The sequence below is a fragment of the Saccopteryx leptura genome, chromosome 1, assembly GCF_036850995.1.
Source record: "Saccopteryx leptura isolate mSacLep1 chromosome 1, mSacLep1_pri_phased_curated, whole genome shotgun sequence".
In the NCBI taxonomy this organism is placed as follows: domain Eukaryota; kingdom Metazoa; phylum Chordata; class Mammalia; order Chiroptera; family Emballonuridae; genus Saccopteryx; species Saccopteryx leptura.
Window position 1 is genome coordinate 310,177,039 of NC_089503.1, and position 25,349 is coordinate 310,202,387.

General features: G+C 50.6%; 1 protein-coding gene across 1 annotated transcript in view; it reads left to right on the forward strand.

The window, feature by feature from the left end:
- Positions 1-1,662: 1,662 nt before the first annotated feature.
- The window catches only part of PICK1 (protein interacting with PRKCA 1), a 73,517-nt gene continuing 49,830 nt past the window's right edge, over positions 1,663-25,349 (forward strand). The window contains exon 1 of the mRNA XM_066358375.1: positions 1,663-1,766. The gene's annotated coding sequence lies outside the window, so the exon portion shown is untranslated. The remainder of the gene's footprint in view (positions 1,767-25,349) is intronic.

Genomic DNA, 25,349 nt, shown 5'->3' on the forward strand with positions numbered 1-25,349 from the left:
GCCTGAGACTGACTGAGCACTGAGCTGCTGCCGAAGGCTGGGGAAGGAAGGAGGGGGAGAAGGGGGAGGGGGAGGGGAGGGAGGGAAGGGCAGAAGGTGGAGCCTCCAGCGCTTTCCTTCGTCCCCAACACTCAGGGCTCCTCTGTCAACCCCCTACTCCAGCTCCCTGCGCTGCTGCCCCAGGCCCATCTTGGGGCCTGAGCTTAGTTGGGGAGTTGTAGGGGTGGGGGTAATCAGGCCAGGAAAGCCAAAGGATGAACGTGGGTGGGGTGAGAACCTGTTGCTTGGAGGAAAATTGGGCCTACCTGTGACCCCCAATCTCTGCCCCAGGTGGTGGGATGGGCAGTTGGCAAAAGACTGGGGAGGAATGAGAAGAAGGCAGGTGAAGGTTCTGTTGAAGTGCAAAGTGGCTGGCTTGTGTTGCTTTAGTAGACATCTTACGGAGTGCCTGTGGATAGGCCTGCTTCCCAGCTGTCTTCATCTGCCTCAGCCCCCACCCAGGCTGCCATCTCTGCCTCAACTTAGACAGTTCTAGGTCTATACTTGGCTTTGCAGGCAGCAGCTCGACACCTCCTGCCCAGTGCAGATGGCCTGGCTTGACCTCTGGTCCCTTCTCATTGATCACCCGGCACCTGTAAGGGTGGGCTGGGTCAAGATAGAGGGACAGGTCTAAAGTTACCAGTAGGCTGGGCTTGTGCTGAGGGTATTCTTCAAGTGGGTCTGAAGACTTCTGGAGTCCCACTTCCTGGGACCCAACTCCCTTCACACTGGGTTCACATTCTCTTGGTGGGAGGAGTCCCAATCCTGGTTATCATGAAGTCCCCCACTCCAGAGAAAGGGTGGAGAGTTGCACTGCCCACCCCCCTTCTCTTTGGCCATCTTTTCCCTCAGCCTCCTCCTCAGCTGGGTGAATCCTCCATTTTTCTGTCTGGCCCATCACCCAAAGCTCCTTTTCCTTTTCCTCTTTCCTAGGTCTCTCCTCCAAAGGTCACATCCTTCTCTCTTCTCCGTGGGTGGGTGTCGAGGCAGAGGTTTAGGTGTGCTTGGAGGGACAGATAGAGCCTGGGCAGCATTGGTGATCAGGTACGATTCTGAGCTCCTCAGCAGCTGGGTAAGGCCCCATGCCCAACCCAAGGGAGTCCTGTCTGGAGTGGGGCCGCAAAGGGGGTCCAGGCAAGGCCTCATGCTTGGGAAAGGCCAAGGGGGTGGAGGGGGGTGGGTAAAGGGACACAATGAGGTAGTCACACGAGGCGAAGGCATGTTGGGGGTGGGGGGAGCGGACATTGGAACACACACACACACACACATGCTCGCACACACAACCAGCCAGACAATCGGGCCAGTGTGTCTGGGGCCTCGGAGCCCAGTGAATTAGGAGTTTGATAAGGGTTTTCTCTTTCTCTTGCTTGCCGGCCTTGGACAATCTCCCCCCAGTTTTCCTCGACGCCACCCCCGGCGCTGCCAACCCTCCTCCCCCCGCCTCCCTTCTCTTCCCTGTGCCCAGACTCTTGTTCGGGGCCTTGAAACAGTGAGCTGTCTTTGTTCGAAATACAGGTGAACGGCAATCATGTGATTAACACACACACACATAAAAAGCTTTTTAACAGCGCCCGCCCGGCCTCAGAACCGCCCAGAGAGGAGCCGCCCTGGATGGACAGAGGGACGGAGGGACGAGCATCCAGCCGTCGTGTCCGGCTGCCCGCAGCAGTCTCCAACACCCGCTGCTGCCTGCCCGCTGCCCGCCTGCCTGGCATCTCTTGATCCCGGTGGGTCCCCGTTCATCCTTCCACCCTTGGTTCCTCCTCTTTGAGGGAAGGGCCTCCCTGCCTCCTGTAATGTCTGTGATTCGGCCCTGAGACCCCCTCGGGCAGGGAGGGGTGGCTGTGAAGGGCCAGGGCCCAGGGTAGGAAGCTGGGTGTGGGGTCCCACAGCTCCTCTCTCTGATTCCTGCCTCCTCCCTTAGCCTCCTTGGCCCAGCTGTGCCAGGATGGGGGTGGGGGTGGCAGTGTGTGCTCTGGGTCTGCAGAGAAGCCACAGTGGATGAGGAGGGGCCCTCTTTTTCCTTCCCTCTGTCTCTCTCTTTCTTGCTCCTCCTGTTTCCGCTGTGCTGTGCTTGGGCTTTCTGCTGGGAGATGCTGGATGAGGCAGGTGTGCCTACAGGGGTGGGGAGAAGGGCTGTCAGATGCCCAGGGCTGGGGGGTGGGGGGGGGGAGTGGAGACACCCTGCTGCAAACACTTTCCTTCATCCACCCACCTATTGGCAACTGTGATCCCCTCCATCCCATCCCTGGCTCTGGGGCCCAGCTTTCTCCAGCAGGGGAGGATAAAGGCCCCATGTTCATCCCTGGAGAGCAAGGAGGGGTCCTGGGTTGAGACCTGGGCCCCTGCCCTTGGCACCTGCTCTTGGCAGAACCACCAGGTGGGCCAGCGCCACTTTCTGCTCCCTCCCTTGCTCTGGGTGGGAAGGGTTCCTTTCCCCCTCATTCCTGACCCTTCCCCAGGGATGCTGGGCAGGACCCTCCTCTCACTACACCCCAATCCAATCTGCCCTTGGTGAGGTGTGGTAAGGGGTGGACTCTGGCCTGTCCTCTCTACCCAACAGAGAGGGACCCAGAGTGTGTTTGGTAAAGACCCAGGCTTCCTCTCCTGGGTGGAGAGGCCTTTCAGGAGCAACAATATTTTCCTGGGATATAACCTGGGTGCTGTTGACACTGGTCCCACATTTATTCCTAAGACAGCCCTTGAGAGGAGGGGAAAGAATGAAATTCTGTCATCAAAAGTAAAGTTCACTGATGGCCCCACCTGGCAGAACTGCTTCAGTCAGCAGTGGCCCTTAACCCCTTAGCTCCCTGAGCCTTCCTCTCAGGGTACTTCTGGTCCTGCTCTGTGGAAGGCTCTGCCCTTGTTCCCTTTTCCGGGCCCGGCAAGTCATCTGTCACCTGGGCAATGATCACCCTCTCACCATGCCTGCCACCCAGGACACACTGTGATAAAATGGGGACATCTGCTGTTCCCAGAGCAAGGGGCCGTGCAGGAGTGAGGGGCAATGCTGGTCAAGTCGTCTCTGTTCCTACCTCCATTTTCTCAGGTGGGCATGGCACTGGCTCCTCAACTCCCTCAGAGGACAAAGCAGAGGACCAGGTGAAGGGACAGTGGGAAAGCACTCTCCCACCTCCAGGCACTGTGTGGACTTGCATGGTCCAGACTGTCCTCTCCCTTGTTCCTGCAGGCCTGTGCCCCTTCCAGTACCTCAAACACATACTAGCTACCTCTAGCACCTGGAGGGACACTTTTTAAAAAATTGAATTTATTAGGGTGACTCTGGTTAACCAGAGGGACACACATGCATCCTTACTGCTGGCTTGTTGAGATAGGCTTGGCCTCTCTATGTAAAGGTGCAGTCACCTGGCTCCCCTTCCTCGGGTCCAGGGAGCAGCCTGAGATTCTGCATTTCTGACCAGCTCTGCACAACTGCCTGGAGTGCTGGTTCTGATAACTCTTGCTGCATTTTAGGGTCATGTGGAGTTTTTAAAAAAAATACTGAAGCCTGGATTGCATCACAGACTGGCTAATTCTGAATTTCTGGGGTTGGGGTCCAGGTATATTACTTTCTTGAAGCTCCCTTGGAGCCTTGCTCACCCTCACTTGACTCTCTGGAGGCTGTGATGACCCCTGCAAAATGCACAATCTCCAGGGACAGGGGAGGGGCATGGGGCTCCGGACCCCAGAGCTGGAGGCCAGAAGTATGGTTACACTGGGGCGTGGCAGACGACGGACTATGTATTGGTGGGGCGGGGGACTGAGGAGATTGGGTCAGGGGTCAAGGGTACAGTAGTGACCAGGACAGAAGCTTAGACTGGGAGTGTAGGGGCTCCCTCAAATGTTCCCTAGGCTACCCCCACCTCTGGACAGGCTGTATTCTTCTTAGTTTGGGGTACAGGAAAGAGCACTGGACTTAGAGTGAGGCAATCCTGCCATTAGTATCTATATGGCCTTGGGCTAATTTGTAAAATGCTGATAATGACATATGTATGTATATATGGAAGACTGAAATAACACAAGTTGTTCCTAGCTCCATGATTGGTGTGCAGTGAGAACTCAATGGACGGTAATCAGAAAATGTAATTTAGTGCTGAGAGGTGGGGAAGAGCACTCACTTCAAGTGCACAGGTATTTGCTGAGCAGGAGCTGTGGACTTGCCCTCAGGAGTTAGAGTCTGCCTGTTGACCCTAACTAACATCAGAGCAGGGTGGTGTGTGGTACATTCCTCCTGCACCTCATGGGTGGGCCTTCCCGGCATGCACCCCTTACGTCTGGAGCCTCCCCGTGGGCCGGTAGGCCCAGCTCTGAGCACTCCCGTCACTGGACTCATTTGGTCCTCTCAACAATCCTATGAGTAGGTGCTGCTATTATTTTCCTTCTAGTAAGGAAACTGAGGCACAAAGAGGTTCAGTGACAGGCCTGAGGTCATCCAGCTAATGATGGGAGGGTGTGGATTGGTATCCGCAGTTTACCGCCCAAACCTACCCTGACCACTGGGCCCTACTGCCGCTAGACTGAGGGCCTGTGCTCTCCTCCTCCCTGCCCCCAGGCCTTCCCACTTGCTCTGCCCGCTGCTTCCCCGCCCAGTGGCTGCTTGCGGCCCAGCTCAGAGGCCCTCTTCAGGGATGCAAACCTGGACGCTGTGGTTGGACTTCTTTTCCTGAATCTCTCTTCCATGGAAGGGAGGCAGAGGCGTTGTGCCTGCCTCTCCTCCTCACACACAGCCTGGTGTCCAGGCCGGTTCCCACTTCCTCACTCAGGTCTTAGCCTCTCCAGGGCCCAGCACAACTTCAGGGAGTCTTTCCTGTGATATTGCTGTTCCAGTTCCAGGATGAAAAGATCAGAGGGGCTGGAGCAGGCAGGAGTGGCTTCCTGGAGATGGAGGGCCTGAGCACTCAGCGAGGACAGCATTCTAGGGCCTGTCCCAACAGGGGCTGTCTCCCCTGTCCCTGTTTCTAGTCCAAGTTGAGAGTCCTGGGCCCAGGCCAGGAAGGCAGCTCCTGGGGCCTAAGTGTTTCTCCCCTTCCAACCCTGCATTTTCTGGGAACAAGGGAGCTGGGGCTAGTGCCTAGTGCTGCCTAGGGGCAGCTGGCCTCTGCCCTCTTCTTAGAAGCCCTCAGAAAAGAAGACTGTTTGTTCCTGTCGCCCAAACTGAGCTGCTGGAAAGTCCTTCCTGGTGTCTCTCCTGAATCTCTCAAGCTTTGGTGAACTTTTGAGAACATACCCTCTATGCAGAGCACTGGGCCAAGAGCCATGGTGGGGAGGTTGGTGGGGGCCAGGGCCTGGTCTTGAAGAGCTGAGAGTTTGATGGGAGACGCCTACATGGAAACCCAGAACCCTGGCACAATTGAGGTTCTCCATAGCCAAACCAGCGACCAGAGCCCCAAGGGCTGGAGTCAAGTCCAGCTGGACTACGCAGAGGCCCTGTGTTGCTCAGCTACTTCTCTAAGCCTCAGTTTCCCATCTGTAAAGTGAGGGACTTTCTAGGTTATCTGTGAAGGCGTTTTCAGATTTGATAGCCCATGGATTATATTTCAAAACAAGAAGCCCATGCCTGACTCTTTCCAAGCTGGTACTCTCAGGCCCTTTAGTGTTCTTCAGACATTGATTGCGTTTCTTGAAAAGACAGTTTTGTGGGCAAATATGTTTGGGAAACATTCCACTTCCTCTTTTCAGAGATGCGGGGCCCACGAAGGTGTTAAAAGCTCTAGGTGCTGCAGTTAAGAAATGGATCTTTGTTTAAAATGCTTATCTCTGACTCCTCCTCTTCCTCCTTCTAACTCCCTTCCTCCCATTCTGGTCCTTTTGTCTCCCCCTTCTTCTCTCCCAAGAGTCAAGAAGGTGGGGTGTTCTCTTGAGGCGCTCTCACCTGGGAAGGGCCTGGGCATTCCTTAGGACACTGTCTTAAATTCTGTGTCCCACCCACAATCCCAGCATGGACCTCTGTAACCCCCATGCCATACCGGGTCCCAACCCTTGACCTAAGCCACAGCCGCATGCATTGGCGCTCCCCACTCCTGAGGTGTGGCCCCAGGAGGCCCAGCCCTGTCCACAGGACACCTTGCCTATTGGCCGAGGCCAGGAGTCTCCCCTGCCTCCTGCCGTGCTCACCTTTTCAGCAGGATGTCACTCCTGCTGGCATTTGTACCTGTGAACTGGGTCTCTGTCACCTTCCATCATGTTGCCTGACACATAGAAGGTGCACAGTGATGCGAATGGATGAATGACTTGCAGGTGGTAGATCAGGGTACATGGGTAACGAGGTGTGGTGCTCTTGAGTCAGGCAGCTTCACGTTTGGATCCTGTACCCCCATTTATTCGCTGTGTATTCTTGGCAAGTGACTTAGTGTCTCCGAGACTCAGTTTCCTTCCAGGCTGTGGTGAGGATTAAACTAGATAACTTATATAAACACAACAGTACCTGGCACATAAAGGGGCAACATAAATTGCAGCTGTTTTTATTAGCATCTTGGGGATCTGCATGCAAAACGTGGCCATTGGTTGACCTTCGGTTTGATAGTAGTCATTCTTCTTATCCTGCCAGAATGCTGTCGTGAATGTTCTCCCATCAGCTCTCAGTGACCCTGGGGAGACTCCCATTGTACAAAAGGAGAAGGGGAAGGCGTTGACTGTGATTGGCTGTGGTCACGTCACTGTTTGGTCATGGAACTTGACCTTTCTGCCATAACTCTTTGCACCCAGGTTGTTTTGACGATGCACCCTAGGCAAGACTGTGCTGTCTGAGGGTTAATGAAGGGAGACGAGTGCTCACCTTGTCCTCAGGAAGCTGGTTGGCGAGCTGGGAGTTGGTTCATTCGTTCATTCGTACATCTCCACACACTTCATAGGCAACATGGCACAGATGTGTGAGGATGAAGGCAGTGGAGCAGGTAGAGGAAAGAATGAAAGGGTGGGGCAGGGCTGAGGGTGGCCTTGATCAGATGGGACCTGTGTTGATGCCCTTGGAGGGGGCCGCAAGGCGGGCTGTGTGTGCCTAAGGAAAGGCCTTTGTCCTTCCATTATGAGCAGGCAACTGGGCAGATGAAGGGGAGAGGATTCCGAAGGGCAGGGCAGGGGACTGGCCTGGGCATGAGCAGATGCCCATTTGAGGTTGGCATTGTGATTGTATCCCGGCTCTCACAAGGTTTATTCTGTCCCCTCACAGTGAAAATGGGGTGATACAGTGGGATTTTAGTATTTTAGACCTCAAAGGGGTCTCCCTACAGTAAGGTTACCTTATCCTTTGATGACATCACTTTATAATGAAAAGGGCAGATGAGTGACGACGGGCCTGAACTCGAGCCAGAGAGACTAGGACTTGAACCCGGTCCCTGCCCCAGTTACCAGTGGTGAGATTGGGCCAACATGTCATTTTCCTGCACCTCGATTTTCTTGTTTTTAAAATGAAAGTAACAATACTGCCTTGTAGGCATATTACAAAGATGAAAAACTCCCCATATACACCCCCCAAGAAACAGCAAGTGCTTACTCACCACAGTAGCAGGAACAAAAGGTATACACAGCAATCGCCTTTTCCCAGCTGTTTCAACTACAGGTCAATGTCCAATGTTTTCCAGGTAGGATGGTTATCATGGTGGGTATAATAATGCCTTGGATATAATACCACCCTGGAAAGCCTCTTCCTTTGCTAGGGGAAAGAGTTGCACTGACTTCAGCAGTAGCAAGGGACTCAGGCACAGCCCTGGGTGTGCTCCCATGTCCAGGTGCCTTCATGCAAGCAGAAAGTGTCACAGACGCCTGACCTGTGGTGGCGCAGTGGATAAAGCATCGACCTGGAAATGCTGAGGTCACCGGTTCGAAACCCTGGGCTTGCCTGGTCAAGGCACATATGGGAGTTGATGCTTCCAGCTCCTCCCCCCTGTCTCTCTCTCCTCTCTCTCTGTCTCTCTCTCTCTCCCCTTCTCTCTCCTCTCTAAAATGAATAAATAAAATAAAATAAAATAAAAAAAAGAAAGTGTCACAGACTTGTGAGGCTGCCAGGCACGTATTTGTCTTGCTGTCCTACCAGGTGGCAAATTGACAGGTCAGAGTTTGAGTGTCTCCCATTTGGGGCTAGACCCTTGAGAAGAAGTCTTGGGTTGGGCAGATGTGGTGGGAAAAGCTGTTCCCGACGCTGCCACGGTCCCACCTCTTGTTGTGTGACCTTGGAGAAGTCAGCCCCCTCTCTGGCTCATTCCTTCATCTGTACAATGAGGGAGTTGGTTTTGGAGATCTCAGTGCTTCTGTTTTATTTTATTTTTCAATTACAGTTAAAAAAATTTTTTCCTGTTGATTTGAGAGAGAGAGAGAAAAAGAGAGAGAAGCATTAGTTTGTTGTTCCACTTAGTTGTGCACTCATTGGTTCCTTCTCGTACTGCCCTGACTGGGGATCAAGCCCGCGACCTCGGCATGCTGGGACAGTGCTCTATCCACTGAGCAACCCAGCTAGAGCCTCAATTACAGTTCACATATAATATTATTTTGTATTAGTTTCAGGTGTACAGCATAGTGCTTAGACAATCATATACTTTACAAAGTGATTCCCCCAATATTTTAAGTGCCCATTTGGCACCATACATAGTTATTACCATATCGTCCATATTATTGACTGTATTCCCTATACTGGATGTTATATCCCCGTGACTATTTTGCAACTGCCATTTTGTACTTCTTAATCCCTTCCCCTTTTTCACCTAGCCCCTGCAGGGGTTCTTTTACTCTCCGGGTCTTAGGGGTTATCGGAAAAGGCCCACATCTGGTACTGTCTCCCTGAGGCGGCTGCTCAGTGCTGGACATGTGAGCACACAGCAGGTACTCTGTGACTGGGGAACCTTACTAACTAGGGAGAGAACCCACTAGACACCCTGCCCACTCCTCTCCCCAGAGAGCCTGGCCCTGGCCTCCACACTCACTCCCCACAGTCAGCCCTTCACTTGTTCGTTCCAGGGTGCACAGATGCGGCAGACCCATGTGCACGTGGGAAAGAGAATTTCCAATTCCTGATGGAGCAAATATGTGCTTCCTTCTCCCGGCTGTTAGGGGCAAAATCTCCTGTCTTCAGACTGGCCCGGCCCAGTGCCTGCCCGCTTTCATCCCAGGACTCCAGCCAGAGTGTCCCTCTTCCAGCCCTTTAAACTCAGGCAGTGCTTTCTGGCTTCTGAGCCTCCACAATGCTCTCCCTCAGCTGGGCTCTCCCAACATCTCCTCCTTGGCTCTTCTTTGGGGCTCAGCCTAAAGGCCACATCCCAAGAGACACCTCCCCAATCCTCCAGTGTTAGCTATTCTCTGACAGCACCCTGGCCTTTTCCTGCATAGCATTCATTGCCCTTTATGATTGCATATGTACTGTGAGGTTATTTATTATACTGTAATACAAACACATATTTATACATATTTATACACTTTACACATACCTGTTATATTATAAAATTATATATAACACATTATGTAATGTTATATATGTAGTATATACACTGCTCACCAAAATTAGAGTATATTTCACAATGAATATGAAGCTATTAAGAAAAGAAGCATTTGATATATCATTTGCTACTCAATCATGATAATTGAGTTTGCATCTTATTTGCATAATTAAACAACTTTCTTTGACTTGTTTGCTTTTCTGATGTTCTTGTTTAATAAAAAAAATCATGCTTCTTTTTTTTATCTCTTCATATTCATTTTGAAATATCCCCTAATTTTTGTGAGCAGTATATTACTGTGAAATTCATTGCCTTCCCATAAGGATGTCACATTCATGAATCCCGGGGCTGAGCTGGGTGCCTGGCAGACCAGAGGTGGCCAATGAATGAATGAATGCATGAATAAAGGAATAAAGGTCGCCTGGTGGGGAGGATGGGTGGAGGAGGGGCGGTGGGAGCCCGCAGAGGTGTTGAGAGCGAGCAGGGAGCCTGTGGGCGAGAGACTGGAGACTTGTCCAGGGTATCATGTGACGGGCACAGGCACCTGTATTCCCAGTGCTCTTTCTTCTTTTGGAACTGGGGAACCCTGGAGGGACAGGCTGGGATTAGTGGGACACCAAGCACCAGAGGACCTAGGGCAGGGAGAGGAGGGGATGGAGCATCTGAGCCAGCTCCCCGGTCAGCTCCACCCCTTCCTCCAGCAGGCAGGAAGGACAGGGCAGATCTGTCAGCTTCACACACCACTGCCTCCGGGGACCCAGCCCTGAGCCCAAGGAGGCTACAGGGAGAGGTTGGGGTAGGGGGGCTATGGGGGACAGGAAGCACCGGGGCCTTCCCCTCCTCCCTCCTGCCCCACCCTCCGCCCCCGTCTTTGGCTAGAGCTTGCAGCCCCAGGCCTTGGCACTAGGGGGACGGGGGCGGGGGAATGGGGACAGAAATCCCATTCTGGCTCAATGCCTTTCTCTCTCCCATTTGATTTGTTGGCCTCAGGATGGCGAGTGCCCTGGCAGCCCTGGAGAGCTAGGCCTGGGCCTTGAGGCTAGAGGGACAGAGGGAAGGGGAGGGCACTGCCATTTAAGCCTTTCCTGTTTGCTTGGCATTGCGCAGACCCACCGGCACCCTGGGCTGGGACCTGGGAGGCCTCACTGTGAGTCCCAGCTCTGTAGGCGATTTTTGTGTGACTTTGAGTAGCCAACAGCATCCTCATCTGCCAGAGTGACCCAAATCTGGTGTCGCGCAAGCTCACTGGGGAGCTGGCTGTAAATACTGATCCCTAGGTCCCATCCTTGGTCTTAGATTGGTTGGGAATCTATTTTTAACAGCTTCACGGAGATTATGACACAGCTAGTGCAGGAACTATTGGAATAGATGGTTTCTAAGGCCCCTCCCTAGCCTCAAAACACCCTCCTCTTGGGCAGGGTCCTTCTGTGCTTCTATGGTGCCCTCTTTGCTGTGTGTCTCAGGCCTGCACTCGCAGCCTTCCCAGCAGCAGGGCAGCCGGGCAGCTGTGCAGGGAGCAGGGAGCCGCATGGGGGCTGCATGGCTCTGCCAGCACTAGGAGGAGCTTGGGAGGGGCCCCAAGAGTTGGCCAGGGCTGCCCCCTTCCTCCTTCCTTCTCCTCCTCTTCCTTTTGGCCTTTGCTCTCTCCCTTTCCCACTTCTGTCAATGTCTCTGGTCTGAGGCCTTCTTTTACTCTCTCTGCCTTGATTCCCTTGCTCCTGACTCTGCTCCTCCCCATCTCTCTCTGTCTCTACGCGCCCCCCCCCCCCCAGCCCCTCACCTGCCCTGTCCTTGCCGACCTGAAAATGTGGGGAGGCTGCCAGGGAGTGGAGGGTCCTGGGAAAATGCAAGCAATGGGGAGAAGTGACAACGTAGGGAGATGGAGGTTTGTGCAGAGGAGTGCAGATAGGAGCTCAGGGCTGAGGGCGCTGTGCCTCCTGTCCTGACCTTCAAGGTCCTCCCTGCCTGGCTCCTGCGTTTCCAGCTCGCCTCTCCCCAGGCCACCTTTCTGGTCCGCAGCCACACCCTGGTCAGCCTCTGCTCTCAGCCTGAGCCCAGTCCCCTGGCTTCTGGTCCCAGCTTAATCGCCTCTGCTCCTGAGCCCCTCTCCCTGTGCTCCCATGGCACTGTGTCTGGGGTGGCATGGGGGTGGGGACAGGGAAGAAGGGTGGTGAGCTTTGTACAGACTAGTTCCTCCTCTGTCCTCCAGGCTCAGAAGAATCACCTCTTGTCTTTCCTCAGTGACCTGCCAGGACAGGTGGTGTTGGGTCTCCTGTCCCATTAACCCCTCAGGGCCAGGGCGGGGTCAAGGGCCTGAGCCTCCCAGCTACTCTTTGAAAGAGCCTCCCTGGGGGCCAGAGATATCAGGCTGGCTCTGGGCCTCCCACACTTAGGTAGAGAGGCCTTCGGGACACCAGGGTCTGGCTGAGAGCTCCCAAGAGAGGTTGGGTGGTCCTGCTCTCCCATTCTGGGGACTTTATTCTAGGAGCTCTGAGCTTGAAGAGCGCGTCTGTGTCTTCCAGACTCCTTCTCTGTGTCCCACCCCCTGCAGGCTCTGTCGCCCTGGGTGTGGGGACATGCAGAGGAGCAGCCAGGAGAAGGGTTAAGTCGGGAACTCTTGGGATGGCTTTGGCCACGGCTATTCCTCCGGGAGAGGAGAACAAGGGGCCCATTCTGTGTGTGGGAATTAATAGCAAAGAGTCATCTGGGGTGTCATTCAAGCCCTGATCGGCTCCCAGAGGAATGCGAGAGAGAGAGAGAGAGAGAGAGAGAGAGGAAGAGAGAGAGAGGGAGAGAAAGAGAGAGAGAGGGAGAGAGATGGGGGGAGAGAAAGAGAGAGAGAGAGAGAGAGAGAGTTTGGGGGGGGGAGGCTTGAGGCAGAGATGTCAAAGGAAGGGCATCAGAGTCTGGCTGGTAACAGGAGCCTGCCCTGGAGGGTGGGCCACAGCCCCGAGACGGGAGCGCTGCTTTTCATCACACATGTATCCCTGTCCCCACTCAGGATGGAGACGCCCCTCCTATGCTCCTTACCAAGGGTTTCTGTCTTCACTTTTTCCCAGGATGCCTACAGGCTCCACCCCTGTGTAACTGTCTCTCCTGAGGCCTGGAGCCCAGCCCAGGCTGTGGGCCTGTCAGGGCGGCTGATAGGCCTGCTCTCCTGGGAACCCCCAGTCTGCCCCATCTTTGCCTGGGGTCCTTAGCATTCCCTGTGGAGCAGCCCTGAGCTGGTGCCTTGGAGAGCCAGCTTGGGCTCCTACATTGTACCCTCTGTCTCACAGTCCGATGGCCTAGCTCCAAGTGAGCTCAGACACATTCCTGCCAGATGACCACAGGCACCTTCAGCTGCCTGCACGTGGGGACACTGGGGCCCTCAGCCACCACAGGAGCTCAGCCTCCCCCACCTGTGTGAGCTAGGCTGTGGCCTGTGTGTGAGGTCCTGCAGGCCTCTGACAACATCTTGAATGTCACAGCCTATGGAATGGCCTTGGAGAAACCTAGGTTAAATTCCCGGTTTTTGGGATGTGCAGGCTAAGGCCCCAGAGGGTGCCCACCTACCCATAAGTCATCTGACTCTCAGCCCAGTGTCACGACTCTGCCCCAGTGAGGGCCTCCGAGGCGTCAACGAGGCCTCTGAGCTAAAACGAAACGTTCCTGGGCTGTGGATGCAAAGGACGGAGGCTGTGCTGCCTGTGTGACCTGGAACAGAGCTCCTAGTCTCTCTGAGCCCCTTGGATGGGTCGCACCTGGCAGCTTTGCTGTGAGGAACAGGTGTAAGGTGGCTGACACAAAGGTTAACAGCTGAGTTCTATTATTATTTTTATTGTGATTATTAATATTGTTGGCAGTCTGGGTGGCTTCCAGTGCCCTTGGGCTGAAAGGCATATCACATGCACCATTTGACTGTCTGAATCTGCACCCTGCAGCCTGTGCCCTCTTGGCCAGTCTTAGGAATCCTGTCATAGCTCCTCCTCAGCTGTGGTTTTGGTGGGGGTGGGTGTCCCAGCCCCTGAACCTCCCTTGTGCCAGCATCATTTCCATACTTAGTGACTCATCCTGCTGGGCCTGCTGGAACGTGGTGTCATTCCCCCGACAGCATGGTGCACAGAGGGTGCAGTTGCTGTGGGGGCTCTGGAGAGCTCTGGGCCTCAGTTTCCTCCCTGGTAACACAGCCGACCTTCCTCCCTGTGGTTGATGTGAGCATGTTGAAAACTGAGGGGATCTGAGAGGTTGTCCAGCCATAGGCCCTGAGGGCACAGACAGGGAGCTGAGGTTTAGAAAAGAGGAGCCCTTCTGAGGTCCTGAGAAATGGACAGAGTTTGCAGATACCACTACATGGCAGGAGTCAGAACTCCTGGGTCTTGGCCTGAACTCTACCTCTAGGAGCCAAGTGGACTAGATAATTCCTTGCCCCTAGCTGGGATAGGGAGAATCTACCAAAAGATAGGAGGTGGAACCTTTTAGAAACTGCAGAGTTGTTTGAGACAACTCCACCCACTGATGACAGGATGAGGTGTGTGGGTGGAGGAGAAGTCTGTCTTGCTGGAAGCAGAGGAATGGACAAGAAGCATGGGAGGGGTGATAGCTAACGGAGGACCTGCAGCCGGCGAGGGAGGGGCGTTGAGGGAGGTCAGAGGACTGGGAGTCGGACAGTCCTGAGTTCACTTCCTCACTCTGCAACCTCTTATTTGCAAGCTAGTTCTCCATTCTGAGCCTCAGTTTCCTTATCTGTCAATAGGGGAAATAGGATCTATTTCATGGAATTGTCATGAAGCTCAGGACAGGTAACATGTGGGCACATAGTAGGCTCTCGACTGCACACATGTTGGGATAAGCAGACAGTGGGACATGACTCAGAGCTCTTTGGAGAGAACAGATACAAATTACAGAAATATTTTACAGAGATACAGTAACAGATGCAGAAATAAATATGAGTCACATTGTATTAGACTCATAGAGGCAAAAGGTTTTTAGAGGAATTTATGAAATAACTCATTCCATGGACAGTGCCTGAGTGTCTGCACCATGCTGGCTGTCTGCTGACCATCAGGGATATAGAGAGGAAACAAGAACTTCCCCTTGACCTTGAGGCTCATGGTCCTGAGGAGGAGACGGGTGGATAAACACCTGTTTCACTGCACCTAGCGTGGTCAGTGTTGGGCGGAGGCAGCACCAGGGGATCTTCTTAACCTTTGGCAGAGGAGGCTCGGGGTCGAGAGGCTTTTATTGGCCCACAAAATTATTTGAGAACTGAAGAAAAAAAGTACCAGTTTCAAAGTTTGTAAAGAAAATAGCTAAATAGAAATTAATAAAAATTTCCAAATGAAAAATTATAAAAATTTATTCAAATTTGTTTATAGCCAAATGATTATATTTCATATATGATGAGGGTGCCTTTTAATATGCTTGATATGATGTGGGGTCAAGGGTACTCAGTACACGGAGCTGTGTCTGGGGCTATCAAGGATGGCTTCCTGGTGATGATATTTGGGTCAAACCTTAGAGAGATAGAATGGTTTGAACAGAGAGAAAAGCAACCTAATGATAATTTGTTTTTAAAGATTTTTTTTTTTTTAACAGAGAGAGGAGGTGGGGAGCAAGATGTATTAACTTATTGTTACTTCACTTTAGTTGTTCATTGCTTGCTTGTCATATGTACCTTGACTGGGCAAGCCCAGGGTGTTTTTTTTTTGTTTTTTTTTTTGTATTTTTCCGAAGCTGGAAACGGGGAGAGACAGTCAGACAGACTCCCACATGCGCCCGATCGGGATCCACCCGGCATGCCCACCAGGGGTGACGCTCTGCCCACCAGGGGGCGATACTCTGCCCCTCCGGGGCGTCACTCTGTTGCGACCAGAGCCACTCTAGCGCCTGGGGCAGAGGCCAAGGAGCCATCCCCAGCGCCCGGGCCATCTTTGCTCCAATGGAGCCTCGGCTGCAGGAGGGGAAGAGAGAGACAGAGAGGAAGGAGAGGGGGAGGGGTGGAGAAGCAGATGGGTGCTTCTCCTGTGTGCCCTGGCTGGGAATCGAACCCGGGACTTCTGCACGCCAGGCCGACGCTCTACCACTGAGCCAACCGGCCAGGGCAAGCCCAGGGTTTTGAACCGCTGACTTCAGTGTTCCAGGTTGACACTCTAGCCACTGTGCCACCACAGGTCAGGCAGCCTAATGGTAATTGAGACAACCGGCTATACATAAGTGAAGGTAGAGAAAGGACAGCATACGGAGAATTTGAGACAAGTGCACTATATTTGGAATGCAGGGTATTTTAGAGTACAGAGAACAGGGAAGGGGCCGGGGTGACACTAGAAAGGTCAGCAGGGGATTGTATCCTGAGAATAATGGGGAGCCATGGTGAAGTTTTAAGTTCACTCTCAAGGCTTGCTCTCTCTTTTCCCAGAGCACGCCTGCACCTTTTCTCCCACTTTTGTCTCTCAAAGCATCTCTCTCTCTCTCTCTCTCTCTCTCTCCAAGGGCCCTTCTTGCCTCTGTTGCTTGTTTCCTGAGCCCATTTCTTCTATGGCTCACTTCTCCTACCTCTGTGACTTTCTAAATGAGCTCTCTCTTATAGTTTGAAAAAGAAAGATCACTCTCAAAGCATCAGGGGAAATGCATGGTTGGTGGGAAGAGCAGAAGATGCTGGAAGAGACTGGAGGATGGGAGCCAGTAAAGAGGCTGAGATTTTTTTTTTAATTTTTAAACTTTATTGATTTTAGAGAGAAAAAGGGAGAGAGAGAGAAGTACCAATTTGTTGTTTCACTTATTTACCTATTCATTAGTTGATTCTTGTCTGTGCCTTGACCAGGGATGGAAACTGCAACCTTGGTGTGTCAGGACAACGCTCTACCAAATGAGCTACCTGGCCAGGGCAAGAGGCTGAGGTATTAATCTTGGGAAAGATGATAGGGACCTGTTTTTTTTGTTGTTTGTTTGTATTTTTCTGAAGTTGGAAATGGGGAGGCAGTCAGACAGACTCCCGCATGCGCCCAACTGGGATCCACATGGCATGCCCACCAGGGGGCGATGCTCTGCCCATCTGGGCCCTTGTTCTGTTGCAACCAGAGCCATTCTAGCGCCTGAGGCAGAGGCCACAGAGCCATCCTCAGTGCCTGGGCCAACTTTGCTCCAATGGAGCCTTGGCTGTGGGAGGTGAAGAGAGAGAGACAGAGAGGAAGGAGAGGGGGAGGGGTGGAGAAGCAGATGGGCGCTTCTCCTGTGTGCCTTGGCCGGGAATCGAACCCAGGACTCCTGCACGCCAGGCCGACGCTCTATCACTGAGCCAACCGGCCAGGGCCAGATGATGGGGACCTGAGTTGGGATAAGGACAGGTGGGGAGCGAAGAGGAGAGAGATTTGAAAACTATTTGGGCAGTGGCTGGAGTGAAAGGTGCTGGAAACAGGTGGTAATGCCAACACCCACAGTGCTCTGAGTGCTCCATGGGCCTGGGGCTTCTATGATGATCTTACAGCATCCTCATAGCTTCCCTTGTGTAGACAGATATGGGAGGCTGGTTTCACTTAACAGAAATCTGTATTACGTATATCTTCAACTCACCAGAATCCTATGTGCCCTGTACTTACAAAACAATGTCCAGAAAACCCTTGAACATGAAATACATTCATTGTAGACAAGTTAGGAAAACTTTTATCTCTAAATGTGTGCAGCTTACCTGTACATCTGAATGTGTCTGTCTGAGCAGCTCAACACACAGTAGGGGAGCTAGTCTCTAGAATAAAGATGGGTAGATGTTTGGGGTGCATCTGAGTACACATGTACATGAGTAGCTAGGTTGACATCCACTTCACGGTCAGTGAACTTCGAGATTCATTGTAGCTCACCTGATCTGTCAGGGACTGAGACAAGCAGGTTAGTCTATTTCCAGCGTGCTTCAGTTTCTCCTTGAATGTCCTATGAGTTCTGCTTTATGGTTGTTGGTTCTATGTTATTTGGTGCATATGTAGCTGTATTTTTATGCCTTTATTATGTTTAGCTTAACTAAGTCCACTTTTTCACCATTTTTATTGCTTTTGGTCTAAGTTTAACCTCGTCAGATCACAAAATTGCAAGGTCTGATTGGCAGCATCTGCTTGGTGTGCCTTACCATCAATAACTCGAGGCCTACAGAACTGACTGGAGCCTGTGTTGGAATCCTGATTCTGACAGTCACTGATGTGTGACCTTGGGTGAGTCCCTTAAGGTTTTTTTTTTCTAAGATTTTATTTATTCAATTTTTCAGAGAGGAGAGAGAGAGAGAGAGAGAGAGAGAGAGAGAGAGAGAGAGAAAGAAAGGGGAGGAGCAGGAAGCATCAACTCCCATACGTGCCTTGACCAGGCAAGCCCAGGGTATCGAATAGGCGACCTCAGCGTTCCAGGTCGACGCTTTATCCCACTGTGCCATCACAGGTCAGGCATCCCTTAATGTTTTAAATCTCTATTTTTAACAAACGAGGCTGCTCGTAACCTCATAGTGTTGTTGTGATTAAGGGAGAAAAGTTTTGCATTAACAATAAAAGATCACCATGAGTGAGCACCCACCGTCCACTGGGCAGAATTCGATGGTTTCTGAGGGTCGCTTGCTCCTGAGAACATGTTCATCTGCAGAACTGAGACAGGGCAGGCAGCACACCCTGCCCCTGCATGAGCAGTTGAGGGAGGGGAGCCCGTGAGGAGGGGTCCCACCAAGGACACAATAGGACTGGTCTGTGTAGGTGGCAGGTGAGGGTTTTCAGACCAAGCAGGGATGGGAGGGTGATGCTAGCCCCTAAAATGAAGAAATCTAGAGAAGCCACCCCAAGTGAGGTCTATATGCTAGTACTTTCCCTGGAAGAATAAGTACAGACCATAGTTAAGACCTTAGAAACCACCTGACCAGGCAGTGGCGCAGTGGATAGAGCGTCGAACTGGGATGCGGAGGACCCAGATTCGAGACCCCGAGGTCGCCAGCTTGAGCACGGGCTCATCTGGTTTGAGCAAAGCTCACCAGCTTGTATCCAAGGTCACTGGCTTGAGCAAGGGGTTACTCTGTTTGCTGTAGCCCCATGGTCAAGGCACATATGAGAAAGCAATCAATGAACAACTAACGTGTTGCAATGAAAAACTGATGACTGATGCTTCTCATCTCTCTCCGTTTCTGTCTGTCTGTCCCTATCTATCTCTCTCTCTGTCTCTGTAAAAAAAACAAAAAACCTTAGAAACCTGTATAACAATTCGACCCATGAGCATGATCTGTTTTTAGTAATTAATTTTTATCGTATTGTACAAAGTTTTAGTCCACAAAGGATTGGTTTTTCAAAACGTTTCTCCTCTGCTCCACTGAGCTGGAGAAGTGCCGGTCTAGATGAACAGCTGCTGTGCAAGGAGTTTGAGGAGCTGGGTGGCTGTGCGGTCACCCAAGGGCCCTGGGATTGTTTGTGGGCTCACAGGGTCAATGGCAAGGGACATCCTTCTCAGGCCATCCTCCTTCAGCCGTTCACTGAATACCCATTCACTGAGCATACCGTGTGTGATGGGACAGGCACCGTGGCACATGTGGGGACTCCAGAGGAGAGAGAGGCAGGTCCATCCTTGTCCACCCACAGCTGACACCCTCTCATTCCAGTCCCAACTTGGGGGTGTCAACTAGGCTCCAGAGAGGGATGGGTGAGGGGAGCAAGGAGCAGCTTTTCCATCCAACACGATCCATTGCCTGACCCACACACGGCCCAGGAAGGGCCTGACTCGGCAGTGGAAGGCACAGGACAGGACAGGATGGGGTGGGACAGAGCACAGGACTCGGGTCAGAAGCCGTGGTCCCAGCGCTAGCACTTCTGGTTAGGCTGTGGTCCTGGGAAGGTTCGTCACCTCTCTGACCCCCAGCTTCCTCTTCGGCATGATGGGAACCTGGGGGCCTGCGTCCTCACCTGGCAGAATGAAAGGGGAGACATACTGATTGTAAAGAGCTTGGGAGAGGGCAGCCGGCCAACCTGGGATCACTGTCCGAGCTCCCAAGGAGCACCCCGCTGCTGTCTTCTATGAGTTCTGGGAAACCGCAGCCTTGCAAAATTAAGAAGGAACTTGGATTTTACTAGTTACAAGTGCTCTATTTTTTTGGAGAATAAAACCAAGAAGTCTAACGAGGGCAAAGGATGTGCCTGAGGTCGCCGTGGTGAGCAGCAGAGTGAGAACTTGAACTTGACTCCCAACTTGAGGTCCAACACAGGGCACCGGGCACCCTGGGGATGTGCAAGGGGCAGTGTGAGCACCTGGACAGCAGGGACAATGTCTCTGGCAACCCCTGGCCCTTTCCTCACTGGGTCCTGACAGCACCCGCCCAGGACTGCCCCTGTGTGGGGCACCTCCTGAGAGGGCAGCAGGCAGAGGGCAGCAGGGTCGGTGACCGTGCAGACCCTGAGGGGCTGGCAGGGTGGGCCGCAGTGGAGTGGTTAGCAGACAGGAGAAGACACCCAGCTGCAGGAATGGATGTTCAGGGACAAGGGTTCTGACTTGTGAGGATGAGCTAAAAAAAAAGAGGAAGCTGTGAGGGCTCAGAGGAGGTGGGAGAGGCAAGAGCCATGGGGGAAGACAGCTCTGGAAGCGCAGGAGGGAGGAGGGCGTGGGTAGAGCACCTCCCCCACAATGCCACCACGACCCCCCTCCCCTTCCTTGTCTGCCACAAATGGGAGGGGCAGGAAATTCCTCTCAGTGGTTCTACTGGAGCACAGATGATAGACCTGGTGCCAACAGGGCCTCTGGTCTCAAGAAGGTGGCAAGGTACTCTGTTCCTCACCGGGCCTAGCATGAGTGTGCACACAGCAGGTGCCCTGTAAATACTTGCTGAATAATGAATGGTGAATAAATGAATGCCTGAGTGACAGAGAGAGGGACCTGAAACTGTGGTAGCCATGGTGATGTCTGTCCTGAGGACATTGTGAATTATGGCGCTGTTGGGCCGTCTGGGACCTGTCAGTGGGATTTGAGTCCTGTGGTGCCCAAGTTCGCCCCTTTAACTACTCCCCCAACCCCTTTTCAATGAAGCCATTAGTATTTTATGAGCTTTTCTACTCTCCCTCACATCCCTTTTAGACCAAAGCAGAGAGAGCACCTGGGAGAAACCAGGAAGGCTTGTCATTTCTGTTGTTATGAGATGTGGTTCAACTCCTGAAATTGGGGTGGGGCAGAGGGCGGGACTCTGGTTGCTGGGAGAAATTGCATTGCAGATGTCAGGTGCAGATCAGAAGCTGTGACCTAGTGACTCAAGCAGTGGGGAAGAGATGGCCAAGCACGCTGGTTATGCTGGTTATGAGCAAAGCTCTGCAGCAACCCTGGGCTTGCTTAACCTCTCTGAGCCTCCATCTCCCATCTGTGAAGTGGGGAGCGTTACAGCGCCACTTCTGGGGGGTTATTGTGATCTGCAAAAGGCACTTATTATAGAATAGTGCCGGTCCACATGAAGCAGTCCTTTGACAAATACTTATTTAATGCCTTCTATGGGCACTTGGACCACATTGGTGAACTATAGCAGAAATGCAACCAGTTGAGGGATGCACAAAAAACCAGAATATGGGTTTGATAAGGGGAAGTTGAGACGGAAAAGGGGTGTCAGGAATAGAGAGCAGGGCGGCTCACAGTTTTAAGTGGGTGACTGAGAAAGTGACAGAGACTGAAGACTTGAAGTTGCTCTGGTCGTTGTGTGATTGGGAAAGAACATTCCAAACACAGAGAGCAGCCAGGGCACAGGCCCTGCGAGGGGCGTGCAGTGGGGGAAGAGGTCAGCGAAGGGCCTGAGAATGGCCTGAGGGGCCAGGCAGGAGCTGGGCAACCAGGGAACTCAAGCCACAGTGGTAATTCCAAGGATGGGATGGCGATGATGGCCAGGCTGGCCCCAGTGCGCTGGTGAGAAGTTGGCAAATACATACCTACTTGTGTTTTAAAATAGTTAACATACAATAAACTGCACATATTTCAAACATCTACTTTGATGAGTTTTGACACATGTGTATACACACATGAAACCATCCCCACATCTAGAAAATAAACATATCCATCACCTCAAGACTTTCCTGCTGCCCATTGGTCATCCCTTTCTCTGCCCCCACCCATCCCCTGGCAATCAGTGATCTTCATTAGTCACTATAGATTAATTTGCATCTTCTAGAATTATATCTAAATATAATCAGACAGTGTATACTCTTGATTTGGTTTGACTTCTTTCGCTCAGCATAATTGTTTTGGTGTATTCATGTTGTTGTGTGTCTTCATACTTTATCCTTCTTATTACTGAAGAATAGTCTATGACATGGATCAACCACAATTTTTTTATCCATTTACCTGTTGATGGACATCTGGGTTGTTTCCAAATTTTGTCTATTACGGATGAAGCATCTGCAAACATTTGGGTACAAATTGTTGTGTGGACAGACATGTTCCTTCCCAGTAGGCAAATACCTAGGGGCAGAATGCTGCGTTGTACGCTAAATGTACATATATTTAACTTGTTAAGAAACTGTCAAACTATTTTCCAAGATAGTTGTATCATTTACCATCCCACCAGCAGTGTATGATGGTTCTACTTCCTATATAAACCAGACAGCTCCTGGAATGGTCAGTCTTTAACTGTAGCCATCTAGGAAATGTGTAGTATGTCTCATGTATAGTGATTTTAATTTGCATTTCTCTGATAACCAATCATCCTGAGCATCTTTGCATGTGCTTATATGCTATCTGTGTATCTGCTTTGGTGAAGTGTCTCTTCATTTAGAAACAGACATTTCGAAAATTGGGTTGTCTGTTTTCTTATTGAGAGTTCTTTATATATTCTGATTACAGCCCTTTACTGCATACACAATTTTAAAATATTTTCTTTCAGTCTTTAAATTGTCTTTTCATTCTTTTAATGATTTTTTTTTTTTTTTTTTGCATTTTTCTGAAGCTGGAAACGGGGAGAGACAGTCAGACAGACTCCCGCATGCGCCCGACTGGGATCCACCCGGCACGCCCACCAGGGGCGACGCTCTGCCCACCAGGGGGCGATGCTCTGCCCCTCCGGGCATCGCTCTGCGCGACCAGAGCCACTCTAGCGCCTGGGGCAGAGGCCAAGGAGCCATCCCCAGCGCCCGGGCTATCTTTGCTCCAATGGAACCTTGGCTGCGGGAGGGGAAGAGAGAGACAGAGAGGAAGGAGGGGGGTGTGGAGAAGCAAATGGGTGCTTCTCCTATGTGCCCTGGCCGGGAATCGAACCCGGGTCCCCCGCACGCCAGGCCGACCCTCTACCGCTGAGCCAACCGGCCAGGGCCTCTCTATTTTTTTTATTCATCTACATATCTATCTTGATGCTAATACCATACTGTCTTGATGATTGTACCCTTATAATAAGTCTTGAGATCAGGCAGTATAACTCTTCCAACTTTGTTCTTTTTCAATATTGTTTTGACTATTTGAGATCTTTTGCATTTCCATATACATCTTATAATCAGCTTGTCAGTTTCTCCAAAAGAGCTTGCTGGGATTTTTGGGGGGATAGAAGTAAATCTATAGAACAATTTGAAGAGAATTTATATCTGAACAATACTGAGTCTTTCAATCCATGAATGTGGTTTAGCTCTCCATCTATTTTTTTTTTTTTTTTACAGGGACAGAGAGAGAGTCAGAGAAAGGAATAGATAGGGACAGACAGACAGAAACGGAGAGAGATGAGAAGCATCAATCATCAGTTTTTCGTTGCGACACCTTAGTTGATTATTGATTGCTTTCTCATATGTGCCTTGACCGTGGGCCTTCAGCAGACCGAGTAACCCCTTGCTCAAGCCAGCGACCTTGGGTCCAAGCTGGTGAGCTTTTGCTCAAACCAGATGAGCCCGCACTCAAGCTTGTGACTTCAGGGTCTCGGACCTGGGTCCTCTGCATCCCAGTCCGACGCTTTATCCACTGCGCCACCACCTGGTCAGGATCTCTCCATCAATTCATATTGTTAATTTCTCTCAGTAATGTTTTATAGATTTCATCTTTTGTCCAATTTTTTCAATTTATCCTTAAGTATTTCATATTTACTATATTAATTGATAGGCTTTTAAAAAAATTTACTTTTTAGGTTGAAATAATTTTAGACCTACAGAAGAATTGTAAAGACAGTACAAACAGTCCCTATATATCCTTCACCCAACCTTCTCTAATGTTCCAGGATCCAAGTCATTGCATTTGGTTGTCATGTCTCTATCTCCTCCCATCTGTGACAATTCTTCAGTAGTCTTTCCTTATGTTTCATGACCTTGATATTTTTAAAGAGTACTTGTTAGGCATTTTATATAATGTTTCTTAATTTAGTTTTTTTCTGGTGTTTTCTCATTATTAGACTGAAAGTATGGGTTTTGGGGAACACCACATAGGATATGTACCCTTCTCTTTGCACCATGTTAGGGGGTGCATAATATTGATATGACATATCAATGGTGATGTCAACCTTGACTACTTGGTTAAGGTGGAGTTGGCCACATCCTCCACTATAAAGATATTATTTTCCTTTTTCATTCTCTGTTACTAGGTCTGTCACTAAGAAGTGAGTCACTAAGTCTGGCTTATAATGAAGGAGAAGAAAATTAAGCTCTACCTCTATCACCACAAGGTTTATTCTAGCCTTCCCCTATTGCATATTTGTGATTTATTTCTCTGACAGTGAGAAACCTGACTCTCATTATCAATAGTGTATTTACCGATTTGTTCAAATTAGTGTACATGTAAAGTAGATTCAGAATCGCTAAGCCATGCCTTATGTGGAACAAATTTACCAACTAGCGTATGGTATTTGTGCACAGTTATTTTTGTCTTTAACCTTACATTAGCTAGTAACAACTCCATTGTACAAAGTTATATAGGTGAGGTCCTTTCTTTTTTTAATTAAAAACTTTTTTTTTTTTTTACAGAGACAGAGAGAGAGTCAGACGGAGGGATAGATAGGGACAGACAGACAGGAACGGAGAGAGATGAGAAGCATCAATCATCAGTTTTTCGTTGAGACACCTTAGTTGTTCATTGATTGATTTCTCATATGTGCCTTGACCGTGGGGCTACAGCAGACCGAGTGACCCCTTGCTCAAGCCAGCGACCTTGGGTCCAAGCTGGTGAGCTTTGCTCAAACCAGATGAGCCCACGCTCAAGCTGGCGACCTTGGGGTCTCAAACCTGGGTCCTCCACATCCCAGTCTGATGCTCTATCCACTGCGCCACTGTCTAGTCAGGCTAAAAAAGTTTTTATTTATTTATTGATTTTAGTGAGAGAAGAAGGGAGGAAAGAGAGAGAGAGAGAGAGAGAGAACATAGATCTGTTCTTGTATGTGGCCTGCCAGGGATCAAACTGGCAACTTTTGCTCTTCAGGACATCGCTCTAACCAACCGAGCTGTATGGCCAGGTCAGGTCTTTTCTTTTCCATCTTCTTTAGTATCTTTATGTCATACATTTGTTATTCACATTTATTCCTGAGTATTTTATATTTTATGGTTTTATTTGAAATTATATGTAAAATTTTTTTAATTCTGGTTGATTTTGCTAGTATATATTAGAAATATAACTTTTTTTTGTATTGACTTGGTATCTTGCAACCTTGCTAAATTCACTTATTTTTTGTAGTAGAGTTTTGTAGGTTATTTAGTATTTTCTACATAGATGATTACATAAATGAAGAAAGGGTTATTTCTTCCTTTCCAATCTGTATACCTTTTATTTCATTTTATTCTCATATTACACTGGCTGGGGTTTCTAATACAATGTTGAATAGAAGTGAGATTGGACATTTTGGATGTGTTCTGAAGATAAAGCTAATAGAATTTCCTAAAGAATTGGAGTTTAGTGATTATTATTAATTCTCTCTGATGGAGAAAGAGTTGGTGCCCACAGAAAGAGCCTAGCCCCAGTGGGGGT